The sequence below is a fragment of the Lepus europaeus genome, chromosome 8 (assembly GCF_033115175.1).
Source record: "Lepus europaeus isolate LE1 chromosome 8, mLepTim1.pri, whole genome shotgun sequence".
In the NCBI taxonomy this organism is placed as follows: Eukaryota; Metazoa; Chordata; class Mammalia; order Lagomorpha; family Leporidae; genus Lepus; species Lepus europaeus.
In genome coordinates, this window is record NC_084834.1 from 47,444,362 (window position 1) to 47,459,502 (window position 15,141).

Consider the following 15,141-nt stretch of genomic DNA (forward strand, 5'->3'; position numbering starts at 1 on the left):
TCAATAAAAGAATTGTGAAAATATAATTGAGTATTCCCCAAGTAAGATTACCAAATGTTTTTACTTTGATGTCTAATAGACAAATTGAAGGACAAAATAGTATAGTGGTCATTTTTTTTTTTTCATTTTCACTTTCAGGAAAAGAATGCAGATCACTATTATCTTTGAACATTGCTTTGTCATGTCCATTTGATAGTGTCTCAACTAAATAAAGGTTTAGTAGATAATGAATTTTCCAAGCCATTAGAAATGCCTCAATAAATGATAGTTATGACTTAGGGCTTTAAAATCTAGACACAATGGTTGAAAAATCTCAAGAATGTTTAAATTAAGCATTATGTTTTATTCATTCATTCATTTAGCATTCTTTATCAATTTATCATCCATGCACTCAAATTCATAAGTATTCATTTAGGCTCTCTCTCTATATATGTGGCCTATTTGATATACTGGAGAAAATGAAAAATGCTTTGCTTTCTTGGGGATCATAATCCAGACGGATAAAAAGGTATTACGTATTAATCAAATACTCAATTATTTATTTTAATTGTGGGAAGTTCTAAGATAAAGGTTAGTGTTATAAGAAAATGGATGGTAATTGTATCTGATCTAATTTTGGGAAGCTGTCTGTGAACAGTGGTCCACCACGGGGGATGGATAGCAGTGGGGCACTCTGTTACACGAGAGTATTATTTTGTTAGTGACACTATTCAAAAGTTCCAAAACATAGTGATAATAGGAAAAATAGATAAACTTTTAGGTACTGTTTTTATTATTCTTATATTACACTTTCCATTTTCCACAAATAATGGGCTAATCCTTGTCACCTAAAGTACAGGTGGGTCACTATTTCTGCCCTGTACTTGATAAACATTGTCCAGAGGTCCTGACTCCTACTAAAATGATGTCTTACAAATTTTTAAGTTGTAAGTTAGTGATAATCTAGAATGAAAATCATTCGTTTGTCATACATCAAAGGGACTCAGGTTAGTAGTTATGAAAATATTATTCAATTTCTTATGGTCTGTTTTTTCTTAAGGAGTCCTGTTTCTGTTTCCCTATATAACCCCTTTTCAGTTGACATAGGGTCATTTTGAAATATGATAATGATCGGCATTAAGAGGAAATACATACACAAGAACACACACATGTGCAAAGTTTTCTGCTCCATTTTGTGGGCAAGCAATAGCTTATTTGATATTTGATATGAACACACACATAAATGTAATCTTTCAAAGAGAGTTTTGAGATATTACACTAGACAGATTTCAATTCATTCTTGTCTAGGAACATCTTGAATTAGACATTTTTAGTTTATTGGATTCATTAATTTATAGAAAACATCATAACTACAGAGATGAATGACTAGTACTATATTTTTATTAAAACCCAGACTATGATTATATCCTGCAGAATTCTTATTTCTCAGACATCTTGCCTTGACATTCTTGGCTTTGATTAAATTTTTGTCTATAAAATATACGGTTCTTAAAGTTGTGTTTTCATAAACTTCAACACAACATTTTAGGTTAAAATATTTCTTTTTTATATTGATGAAGTTTAGAACTCTAATTTTTAATTCAAAAATTAAATTTTTTAAACATTCACAAACTTGGTAAAAATGTACAATAACTCATTGTGATTTTATTCAGAAACATAAATATTGATTTAAACAATGGGACATATATTTCAAATGTAACATGAAAGATTATCTCTGTAAGGGTTCAATGCTAATGCATGATAATACAAACAATTTTGAAAATTCAAATGTGAATGTGCAATCAAAAGGAAAATAATTGCTTTTAAACTGAAGTAGAAAATCAGTTTTCTTATTTAAAAAATCTCATGCAAAATTAATTTTAGTTCTATTTTTAGTGTTTTATAATTAGTAGACAATTTAATAATCACAAATAAGTCATGCTATTAGTCTCATTACAATTTAGAAAAAATAGTGTTAATTATAGGTTTTTGCCAAATGAAATATAAATATGAGTTTTTAAAATATTAAAAATTATTTAAATTCTAAAAGGCTTTTTTAAGATGTATGTTTTTAAAGATCAAGTTTGTTTTATTATTCAAAAAAAGAAAGGCTGATCACCAAATTATCTATAGGTACACTTTATATCATAAATAGAATTTTCAAATCTTTAGATTTTAAGTATTTGCTAATCATTACATTTCTTTTATGAGTATGGTAACTGACAACTTCTTTTTCTCAATCAGAACTTCTTAACATTAGCTTTAGTGATATTTTCAATGGTGTAATTCTTTGTTGTTAGGGATTGTCCCTTGCAATATAAAATGTTTAGGAGCATCTCTGGGCTTGATCCCCACATACCAATAGCACTGCCTCTCGCTCAAATTTGGCAGCCAAAAATTATCTCCAGATGCCATCAAACACCATCAGGGGGAAATGTTAGGGGGGATATAAGAAGAGAAGGGAACATTAAATTCCAGTTTTAACAAGAAAATGACTCCCAGCCTATTCTATAAACATCAGTCAGCAATGACTATTTTGGCATTTGTTTTCTTTTGTTTTTCTGGCAACATACCAGTCTCTGTAAGGACTATTACAGAAGAAAACCTTTAGAACCTGAGGTTGGGATCATCTATAAGGTCTAGAAAGAGACTCAAAGTTCATCTTGTTTGGGGAATGGAAGTATGATCTTGCCAGCAGCGTTTGCTGTTCCAAAAATCAGGATTTTATCCAAATGTGTGGTCAAGTAACAGATAAAGGATAAATATAATGAGTGAAATGGGGTAGAAAAGAGCGGCTGCACATAAGGACATGCAAAGGTCATAGTGGAACAAAGTCATTCCTTCAATGCTCTGGCCGTCAGTATCTCTCCAACAGGTATGAGATAGTGTACAATTATGTAATTTCCAGTTGGTTCTAGTGACCCCCAGTGGTAGAAAGTTGCAGCTTTTGGCTCTCCTCTCAGTAGTGTTGATAATTCTCCCCTGAGTCCTACAATCTGCATTTCTGATCCTCCCGCATACAGTCCATGGATATGCTAAATACAGAACAGAAGTTTGTTTCAAAAGAATCATGTTTTTAATTTCTATGAAAATGTTGATATTTTGGGGCCAGAGCTGTAGCATAGCAGCCTGCAGTGCTGGCATCCCAGGTGGGTGCCAGTTCGAGTCCTGGCTGCTCCACTTCCTATCCAGCTCTCTGCTATGGCCTGAGAAAGCAGTAGAAGATGGCCCAGGTCCTTGGGCCCCTGCACCCACGTGGGAGACCCAGAGGAAGCTCCTGGATCCTGGCTTGAGATCTGCACAACTCAGGCTGTTTGTGGCCAATTGAGGAGTGAACCAGCAGATGGAAGACCTCTCTCTCTCTCTCTCTCTCTCTCTCTCTCTCTCTGTCTTTCTCTGCCTCTCTGTATTACTCTTTCAAATAAATAAATATTTAAAAAAATAAAATGTTGATGTTTTATTAAGTTTTACCATGTATAAAGATGAAATACATTTTTATTACTTCATGCTATATTACCCATGACAAGATCCACAACCTTCGCATCATAGTGACCTTTATAAATGAGTAAATGAGAATACTTTAGAGGGCAGCCCTATTTGCTAAGTTTTTCCCTGCTTCACAGAGCTTTGGCTCTCATTTTCAGGTACAACAAAAGTAGGTTGTCAGGTACTGAAGGAAATATAGCTGTAGATACAATATAGGAGAGTTTTGTAAGCTTAGAATTTTACCAAGTTGAACAAAGAAAAATTTAAAAACAATTCTAACCTCAATCCATAATAAGAACAATATACTATTTACTATCCATGTTATAGAATCATTTAATATTGATTGTATGATATTTTTATGCAGTGTAATCTGATATAGAGAACAGGTTCAATCCTTTTATAGCTTTTTGGTTTTTTGAGTATGTTTCTAATATTTTTTTTTACAAGAGGTTCTTTATTCTGTAACAGTTTTGGGAATCAAAAAAAAATGTAATGAAATACTTATAGGGATGGCGTGTGGTGTAGCAGGTAAAGCTGCTGATTGCAGTGCTGGCATCCCATATGTGTTCAGGTTCGAGTTCTGGCTGCTCCCCCTGTGATCCAGCTCTCTGCTATGGCCTGGGAAAGCAGTAGAAGATGGCTCAAGTCCATGGGTGCCTGCCCCCGTGTGGGAGACCCAGAAGATGCTCCTGGCTCCTGGCTTTGGATATGTGCAGCTCTGGTTGTTGCAGCCAATTGTGGAGTGAACCAGTGGATGGAAGACCTCTCTCTCTCTCTAACTCTCCTTCTTTCTCTGTGTAGCCCTGACTTTCAAATAAATAAATCAGGCCGGCGCCGTGGCTCAACAGGCTAATCCTCCACCTTGCGGCGCCGGCACACCGGGTTCTAGTCCCGGTCGGGGCACCGATCCTGTCCCGGTGCCCCTCTTCCAGGCCAGCTCTCTGCTGTGGCCAGGGAGTGCAGTGGAGGATGGCCCAAGTGTTTGGGCTCTGCACCCCATGGGAGACCAGGAGAAGCACCTGGCTCCTGCCATCGGAACAGCGCGGTGCGCCGGCCGCAGCACGCTACCGCGGCGGCCATTAGAGGGTGAACCAACGGCAAAGGAAGACCTTTCTCTCTGTCTCTCTCTCTCTCACTGTCCACTCTGCCTGTCAAAAATAAAAAAAAAATAAATAAATAAAAAATAAATAAATAAATAAATAAATCAATATTTTAAAAAAAAGAAATACTTAGTTCACTGCTTGACATATTGCCAATATTCATTCAAATAGCAAATGTTTGACAAGTATTTAATCTGTTAATGCTTCACCATCCATCCAGAGAAAATAAAAGCATTCATCATTACTGCCAACACTTGATCATAATAAAAACTGTAGTATTCTTCAAATCCTTTGATGACTCTTCTGCAAACCCCATATAGTCTCATTTCTTACTATCTGTACTGTTCACATTTAGTTGTTTCTGTTTTGAGGTTCTTGATGCAATGTTCTCAGTCTTTGGAACTTTAAATGCTAGGTAACTGTTTATTTAACAATTAAGATTATAGATATATATGTACACACACACACTCACACACACACATATATGTGTGTGTGTGTGTGTATATATATATATATATATATATATATATATATATATATAGTGAGAGAGAGAAAGAGAAGGAGAGATATTATATTCATGGAAGACTTTATCCAACTTGTGTTTTAAAATCCTTCTTGCTAGGTCGGTGCTCTAGTGTACTATGTTAAGCCTCCAACTGCAGTGCTGGCATCCCATATGAGCACCAGTTCTAATCTCAGCTGCTCCAACTCCCTGCTAATGGCCTGAGAAAGCAGTAGAAGATGGCTGACATGCTTGGGCTCCTGCACCCAGGTGGGAGACCCAGAAGAAGCTCCTGGATCCTGGCTTCAGATCAACCCAGCTCTGACCATTTGGGGGGTGAACCAGCAGATGGAAGACCTCTCTCTCTGGCTCCTTCTTTCTATAACTCAGCATCTCAAAATATAAATAAAAAATAAATCTTTTTTTAAAAAAAGCTTTGTGTCTCCCTGAATAGCTAATGTGTGAAACGTATAAACAAGAATTCACTACTAGCTGTCAGTGAACTTGTCTTTACTTGCTCTTGCACCCAGCTGGCATCTACTGTATAATATTACCAATATTGCCATAATATTACCAATATCTGTAGCACCACATAGAATGTTGTTGGAGGATTTCATTTCTCCAATCACATGACTTCACCAAAACCTTTCAAGATCTTCTCTGTCAGTCTAATTGTAGCAAAGAAAACTTACCATTCCTGCATTATTGTTTTATCTATGGCTCTGAACAAAGGCAGCAAGAATAGAGATTCAAGTACATAACTCAGAACAGGGCAGTATGATTCTTTGCACACAAATAGATTATAAACACAATAGAGTTCTGTGTACTCATGAGAAATAGTGTTAACCAGGTTCATGAGACCTGGAAACAATTTGGAGAGGGTTAAGGCAGCGATAGAGCTCAATATATGTTTTATACTGAGAGAAAAGGGACTATATTGTGGGATCTTGGAAACTGTAACACAAACAAGCATCAGACTGATTTTAAAGCGCCTCTTTATATGTTATATTGATTTTTCACGATTATGAACTATGCTTACATCTACTTCTTGTGATCCTAATTTTCTACTCAATCTTTGTTTAGATCCTACTGGGAGAGTGATACAGTTTGATTATTCAGAAAGGCAGAGAAAGAAGAGATTAAGACTCCCTGCTAATGAGAACAAGAGAAGGAAGGAGAAATGTGCCAATCTAAATGTTCTACCTGTAAACTGAGCTGCCAGACAAGAGAAAATAAATAATACTACATCACAAATCTCTTTTTGATGCTAGAAAAAAGTCTAAAAATAAACCTAAAGCGAAACAAATGTGTAAGATCAACTGCAGGGAAGCAGAATAACTTTCTTACACTACATGTTTAAGAAAAACATTATAAATGTTAATTTATCTTCAATTGTTACTTTATATATCTGTAAATAAACTGTATTATTTTCTGAAAAATGTAATTACTTTTGTAAGACCCTAAATATTATGTTCTTCAGGTATGTATATATTAGCTTCACTCTAATTATGCTATTTTATTTACTATATTACACAAACCATAAATGGATGGTTAATTATATAATACAGAATTATTTACATTTGTACATGAAGAAGTAAAATAAATTCTTACAAATAATTAGTGATCAATTTTACAGTAAAATCATTTTTTCAGTATTAGGAAAACAATATCAATAGGATATTATAGCTTTTGAAATATATATTCTCATCTCTTTCTATATAGCTCCATAACATTCATGAGATAATATTTGTAAATGCTTATTTATTTTAAGAAATTTAATTATCTGAAAGGCAGAGTTACAGAAAGAGATAGAGACAGAAACAGAGAGAGACCTTCCATCCACTGGTTCACTCACCAAATGGCTGAAATGACCAGGATGGGCCAGGCTAAAGCCAGAAGACAATAGCTTCTTCTGGATCTCCCATGTGGGTGCAGAGGTCCAAGGACTTGGGTCATCCTCTGCTGCTTTCCCAAGCACATTAGCAGGGAGTTGATAAGAAATGGAGCAGTCAGGAACCGAACGGGCACCCATAAGGGATGCCAGGGGCAGCAGCTTAGCCCACTATGCCACAGGATTGACCCCTACAAATGCTTATTTTTATATAGACTTTTATATTGAGTTTATTCTTTTACATCTTCCCGAACGTTTCCTTCATATGATGGGCCTTCAAAAACTTCATGGAAAATGCACATTATGAAGAAACTACAAAGTACTTTTCCAAATTATTTTGCAACAAAACCAACATATTTTAATTCTGTTTTCCATGACATTTTTGAAGTATCCACCCTTGTATTGGCAACTTTCTCATTATTTCCAAGTTTCTTCTCAAACTGATGGTAAAAATTCAAAAGCCAACAGCATAATCATTTCTATTATCTTTGCATTCTGTCCACATTGTATACCTGTTGCTTTTGACTGCACTGTTACACTTTCAAAACTCCAGCCAGGCCCTTTAGTCAATAGTGTTTCAATTTCCTCACCATAAAATTAGATATCACTGGCTGTAAGAAGTATCCATACATAAAATAATAAATTAAACTAAAACATATTTAAATTTCTCATTTACTATCGAGGGGAAAAAACAATTAAATACTATATATGGATTATGATCTTAATTATCTAAGTCTCTAAATATTTATCAGACACTTTTGAGGCATAATGTCTTAGTGCATATTCAACTAGTCAAATAGTGATATCAAGCAAGCTATAAATTTGGGCCCCCAAATTTTGTGTATGATTTTTAAAAATTGTCAAACTTTTTTTTCTTTGTTGCCTTTAATACAGAAATATAAACTAAGTAGGTATGTATACAAGGAACAAAAACATAATCTTTGCTTACTAATATTTTAAAATTTAACTTATTTAAGTGGAAAATTATTCTTCAAAATTTACATACTTAAAATTTTAATTAATTTGAAATGATGAAATTAGATATTATAGATTCAAGTATTAGTTTCACTATATCCTAGCTTTGTAATCATGGGCAACTTTCTTAACCTCACTGTGTCTTAATTTATTTTATCTGCAAAATGACAATGGTTTTAGCATCTGCTTCACGTTGGTGTTGTAAAAATACAATTAATGGGGCCAGTGCTGTGGCATAGTGGGTTGAATATCCATCTGCTAGAATCCTGTATGGGTGCCAGTTTGAGTCCAGCTGGTTCAGTTCCAATCCAGCTCCCTGCTAATACACCTAGGAAAACAGTAGAGGATGGCCCAAGTCCTGGGCCCCTGATCCATGAAAGAGACCCATATGATGCTCCTGGCTGCTGGCTTCAGCCAGACCTAACCCTGGCCCTTGTGGTGATTTGTGGGGTGAACCAGCAGATGGAAAAGCTCTCTTTCTGTCTCTGCCTCTCCCTCTCTGTAACTCTGCCTTCTATAAATATACAATAAACCTTTTTTTTAAAAAAATTAAAAAATACAATTAGTATATGGAAAATATTTGCCCCGATTACTATCTTATATTACTCTTACCATTGCCAAGTACAATATCTCCTTCATCATTTCTAGCTTCACTACAACCCTATGTCCAAAAGACATTTTGAAAATGTAACTGCAAAAACTATTGTGCACCACCCTCAAGCAGTCCACTCACAGAGGAACTAAAACCTTTTACTCTTACCATTATACTTTGAATAGAAACTCAGACTCCTTACTATGATCTAAAAAGCCATGTGTGATCAGAGCTCTGCCTACCCTCCCAAACTCTTCCTCACCCATTAGCAAGCAGTTCTAGCATGTCTTTTCCTTCTTTAAATGCTCTGAGTCTAGGCCCTGGCTGTTTTCTCTTCCTCTAGCCTTGTATATTTGGTTTTCTCTCAGGGACACAGCTCAAATGTGACCTCTTCATAAAAAGTCTTCCAATGACTAAAGTGTTTAAAATACCTCATCCCCATTCAGCAAGCATGATCAATGGTTAGCTTACTAGTATGCTACAGTAAATAATATACACATATATTTATGCATTTCTTTATAGATAATATTTAGAACTAGAAAAGTTCTAAGTGAAAAGTTCACTCAAAACTTTGGTATCCAAGTTGAAAATATGAGTTCATAAGCTTAAATGATATGCCAGTATGTCTAGAATTGAATTATCTGTACAAAATTAAAAAACAGCAACAAGTAAATGACAATATTTGAAGCATTCTATGTCATTCACTGCAGAATTACTTTGGCAAAATTTAATAATCCCTTCATCATACTTAGGGGGAGTTGACAAATTAAATAATAAAAAGCAAACAATTAAATATTAAATATAAAAATACTAACTGATAGAATCAAAAAGGGAGAGAATGATCCAACATGGGAAGCGGGATACACAGCAGACTCATAGAATGGCAGATGTCCTAAATAGCACTCTGGCCTCAGAATCAGCCCTTAAGGCATTCAGATCTGGCTGAAGAGCCCATGAGAGTATTATAGGCATGGTAAGCCAAGACACTCTGGGAAAAAAAAAAAAAAAAAAAAAAAAAAAACACCTAACTGAAAGATTTCTGCGAGTGAGATCCCAGTGGAAAGAACGAGGCCATCAAAGAAGGAGGTACCTTTCTCTGAAGGGAGGAGAGAACTTCCACTTTGACTATGACCCTGTCGGAATAAGGTTGAAGTCGGCAAACTCAAAAGGCTTCCATAGCCTTGGCAACTCATGACTAGAGCCTACGGAAATTATTGATGCCATAAACAAGAGTGTCAATTTGTTAAGTCAACAACAGCAGTCACTGTGTACTTACATCTCATGTGGGATCTGTCCTTAATGTGTTGCCTAATGTGAAGTGATGCTATAACTAGTACTGAAACAGTATTTTTCACTTTGTGTTTCTGTGTGGGTGCAAACTGATGAAATCTTTACTTAGTATATACTGAATCGATCTTCTGTATATAAAGATAATTGAAAATGAAAAAAAAAAAACCTTGTGTTAAATTGGAAATTGCATAGAAAATTAATTAATTTTTAAAAAAATATCATGTAGGATCTCTGTCTTTAATGTGCTGTACACTGTTATTTAATGCTATAACTAGTACTCAACAGTATTTTTTCACTTTATTTTGCTATGTGGGGGCAAACTGTTGAAATCGTTACCTAATATATACTAAACTGATCTTCTGTATATAAAGAGAATTGAAAATGAATCTTGATGTGAATGGAAGGGGAGAGGGAGCGGGAAAGGGGAGGGTTGAGTGTGGGAGGGAAGTTATGGGGGGAAAGCCATTGAAATCCATAAGCTGTACTTTGGAAATTTATATTCATTAAATAAAAGTTAAAAAAATAACTTCAATTTTAATAAACTATTCAGGTGCTTAATACAAAAGATCTTGAAGATATTGCTATGTATTATTAATGCCTTTTGTCTAAGAAAACAATAGATTTATTTTTTATTCAAATGTAAAAAAGTTTTTTTAACAGATGAATGTGAGTGGTTAGTCATACAATGATAAAAGACATATAATTTGTCTATTTTTTCAGCATCCCTATCAGAAAAATCTAATTATGTTAAGTATGAAGGATTTGATATTATTTCATCTCACGTATACATGAGCCAGATTCTCCCATTTACTTCAGATAGATTTTATCACTTAAAAATTATATTTTGGGGCTGGCACTGTGGCAAACTAGGCTAAGCATCCCCCTGTGGTGCAAGAATCCAATATGGGTGCCAGTTCGAGTCATGGCTGCTCCACTTCCAATTCAGCTCCCTACTGATGCCTGGGAAAGCAGTAGAAGATGACCCAACTGCTTGGGCCTCTGCCCCATTGTGGGAGACCCAGAAGAAGTTCCTGGCTCCTGGCTCCTGGTTTTAGATTGGCCCAGCTCCAGCCCTTGTAGCCATTTAGGGAGTGAACCATCAGATGGAAGACCTCTCTTCTTTGTCTCTTCCTCTTTCTGTCTGTAACTCTGCCTTTCAAGTAAATAAATAAATATTTGGAATATTGCATTTTATAAATTAAATTGTAAGTTTTGAAGACATAGCAAGATGTTGATCATAATTTTAGAAAAAAAAAATGGGTTTCCCAAATTAAGCCAAAAGAATTAAGCCATTCTGGATTAATCTGGATGTGGAGAATTCTTTCTGAGGAAAAGGTGCTTGAAATAATCAATGAAGAATATACAGAATTTGAAAAAATGATGGGGCACTGAGAAACCTCACAATCTCCAGGCAGTGATTTAGGTATCAAGGTATGTTTGTAGAATGATGGGGCAAGCTATGTGTACTACAAAAGTATTGAGCTGAATTAAGTTGACAGGCAGAGTGCAAGTCTATTTCTCCTTGTGTCTACAGTTATGATACTCTGCAATCAAGCTGACATTCACCATGATGACTCTTAGGCGTTGTGAAATTCTCAGCCATCAGAGAAAGATTGAATAACATTTAGTGAATTGCGCTTGTAAAGTATATCATTATCTAGTACTTGGCATAGGTTTTCCATCCCATAAAGTTTTTTTGAAAGAATGTTTATTTAAAATTTGAGTAGGTTGTTTAAGTATTCCAATCATTGTGTAACCAAACATTTTTTTTGTTTGTTTCAAAGCATTTTTACTGAGCCGTGAAATCATAAGTAAAGGAGTGCAAAAACTATAATCTTTACATGCATATACCTAAGAGTACATTATTATGTTCAGGTCACCAAAAATTGCCCCTGTATTTAAAAAGTCAAAATATGCTCTTCACACTAAGCAGTTTCCAAGTATCTATCTTATCTTAAGAGAGACTAAAGAACTAATGGATACTCACACTCAATATTGTATAAATTTTACTGCATCCAATCTGGTCATGCCAGTGCCAGTGTAGAATTTTGAATATAATTGTTTTTGTCTAAAATATGCTCAAAGACAAAAATTTGGAAGTTCAGAAAAGTGAAAAAGAATGGCATAGTTTCGAATTCCAATGCTTAGGGATAACCACACTTAGTTTTGTAGTTATATTTCCTCCTCGACTTTTGGTTCTATGAAATTTTGTAATCATAGATAAAGGAATACATTGATCTTTTTCAAAAATAATTCCTAAATTTTCCTAGGAGTTTTATCAAAATAGTTGAAAAATACTCAATAAAAAATGTGAAAAGCATCATAAAGATGTTCACTTATTACTGGCAATCACTATTACTATGCCATCCTATGGCATTGATCTTTCTTGTCTCCATATTTTGCACATTCAAAATAGAGTTGGGCATTTGGCATGACAATTAAGATCACACGGGATGTCTACATCCCATAATGGAGTATGTAGGTTTGAGTCCCAGCACGTTTTTTTTTTTTTTAATTTTATTTATGTTAGTTTTTCACCAGAACTGTTCTCTGTTGTTCTTTTTTTTTTTTTTTTTTTTTTTTGACAGGCAGAGTGGATAGTGAGAGAGAGAGACAGAGAGGAAGGGCTTCCTTTTTGGCGTTGGTTCACCCTCCAATGGCCACTACGGACGGCGTATCTCGCTGATCCGAAGCCAGGAGCCAGGTGCTTCTCCTGGTCTCCCTTGCGGGTGCAGGGCCCAAGCACTTGGGCCATCCTCCACTGCCTTCCCAGGCCATAGCAGAGAGCTGGCCTGGAAGAGGGGCAACCGGGATAGAGTCCAGCGCCCCAACCGGGACTAGAACCCGGTGTGCCAGCGCCGCAAGGCGGAGGATTAGCCTGTTAAGCCACGGCGCCGGCCTCCAGCATGGTTTTGAATTCCAACTTTCTCCATTGCACACCCTAGGATGCAGCAGGTGTCAATCAAGTTGTTCACCCCTTGCCTCCCAGGAAGGAGACCCAGCCTGAGTTCTGAACTCTTGGTTTCAGCCTAGTCCACCCCAAACGTTGCAGGCATTTGAGGAATGACCCAACAGATCAATGACTATTTCTCTCTTGATTACTCTCTTATTCTCACTCTCACTCTTTGCCTTTCAAAGAAATAAATAAAATTGATTGAAAAATGTTATAATAATCTGTTTAAACTGATTTTAACATAAGAACAGAAAAAGAAGTCTCAATAGATGATGAATAAGAACTTCTACAGGTAATTTATTAAACATTTCTAATTTTAAAATGTGTAAATGATCAAACATATATTGAGGTGTAGAAACATTTTCTGAATTTCAAAAGCAGTGACTTTAGTGGTACATTATTTATGCATGTTCCAATTCAGGAGGATTTATATGTGTAAATTATCATATATAATTTGGAAGACATTTAATTTATATATATATATATGTATATATATATGAGGACAAATCAAAAGGATAAAAGAACTGCAATTAAAATATGTTTATTTTTGTGCAAAAATGAAAGCCATATTAGATTTTTCATTACACACATTTTTCCATGAACTTTTTGTAGTACCCTTCTATTTACCTTCCAAAAGGATCAAAATATTAAAATATTGAAAAGGCTGGGGCCAGTGCCGTGGCGTAGTAGGTTAATCCTCTGCCTGTTACACTGGCATCCCATATGGAGGCTGGTTCTATTCCTGGCTGCTATCCAGATCTATCCAGTTTCTATCCAGCTCTCTGCTATGGCCTGGGATAGCAGTAGAAGGTGGCCCAAGTCTCTGGGCCCCTGCACCCAAATGGGAGACTGGGAAGAAGCACCTGACTCCTGGCTTCGGATAGGGGCAACGCTATACGTCGTGGCCATTTGGGGAGTGAAACAATGAAAGGAAGACCTTTTTCTCTGTCTCTCCCTCTCATTGTCTATAATTCTACTTCTCAAATAAATAAATAAAATCTTTAAAAAAAAAAGAAAAGGGTGCACACTCACTCCTCCATATCATAAAAATTATCACGACAACTTTTCACCAAGACTTAATATTTCATCAACAGCCTTTGTATGCACAGGCAATGCCACAGCTGAAGAACTTCTAAGATAAATCCCATTCATAATAGTTACAAAAACAATCAAATACCTTTGAATCAACTTAACCAAGGACGTTAAAGATCTCTACAATGAAAATTACAAAACCTTGAAGAAAGAAAAAGAAGAGGACACCAAAAAATGGAAAAATCTCCCATGCTCATGGATTCGAATAATCAATATCATCAAAATGTCAATTCTCCCAAAAGCAATTTAGAGATTCAATGTAATACCAAACAAGATACTGAAGACCTTCTTCTCAGATCTGGAAAAAATGATGCTGAAATTCATATGGAGACACAGGAGACCGTGAATAGCTAAAGCAATCCTGTACAACAAAAACAAAGCTGGAGGCACCACAATACCAGATTTCAGGACATACTACAGGGCAGCTGTTATCAAAACAGCATGGTACTGTTACAGAAACAGAAGGATAGACTAATGGAACAGAATAGAAACACCAGAAATCAATTCAAACATCTACAGCCAACTTATATTTGATCAAAGATCCAAAACCAATCCCTGGAATAAGCATAGCCTATTCAATAAATGGTGCTGGGAAAATTGGATTTCCACATGCAGAGTCATGAATCAAGACCCCTAGCTTTCACCTTACACAAAAATTCGCTCAACATGGATTGAAGACTTAAATCTATGACCCGACACCATCAAATTATTAGAGAGCATTGGAGAAACCCTGCAAGATATAGCTACAGGCAAAGACTTCTTGGAAAAGACCCCAGAGGCACAGGAAGTCAAAGCCAAAATTAACATTTGGTATTACATCAAATTGAGAAGTTTCTGTACTGCAAAAGAAACAGTCAGGAAAGTGAAGAGGCAACCCACAGAATGGGAAAAAATATTTGCAAACTATACTACAGATAAAGGGTTGATAACCAGAATCTACAAAGAAATCAAGAAAATCCACAACAACAGAACAAACAACCCACTTAAGAGATGGGCCAAGGACCTCAATAGACATTTTTCGAAAGAAGAAATCCAAATGGCCAACAGACACATGAAAAAATGTTCAAGATCACTAGCAATCAGAGAAATGCAAATCAAAACCACAATGAGGTTTCACCTCACCCCAGTTAGAATGGCTGACATTCAGAAATCTACCAACAATAGATGCTGGAGAGGATGTGGGGAAAAAGGGACACTAACCCACTGTTGGTGGGAATGCAAACTGGTAAAGCCACTATGGAAGTCAGTCTGGAGATTCCTCAGAAACCTGAACATAACCCT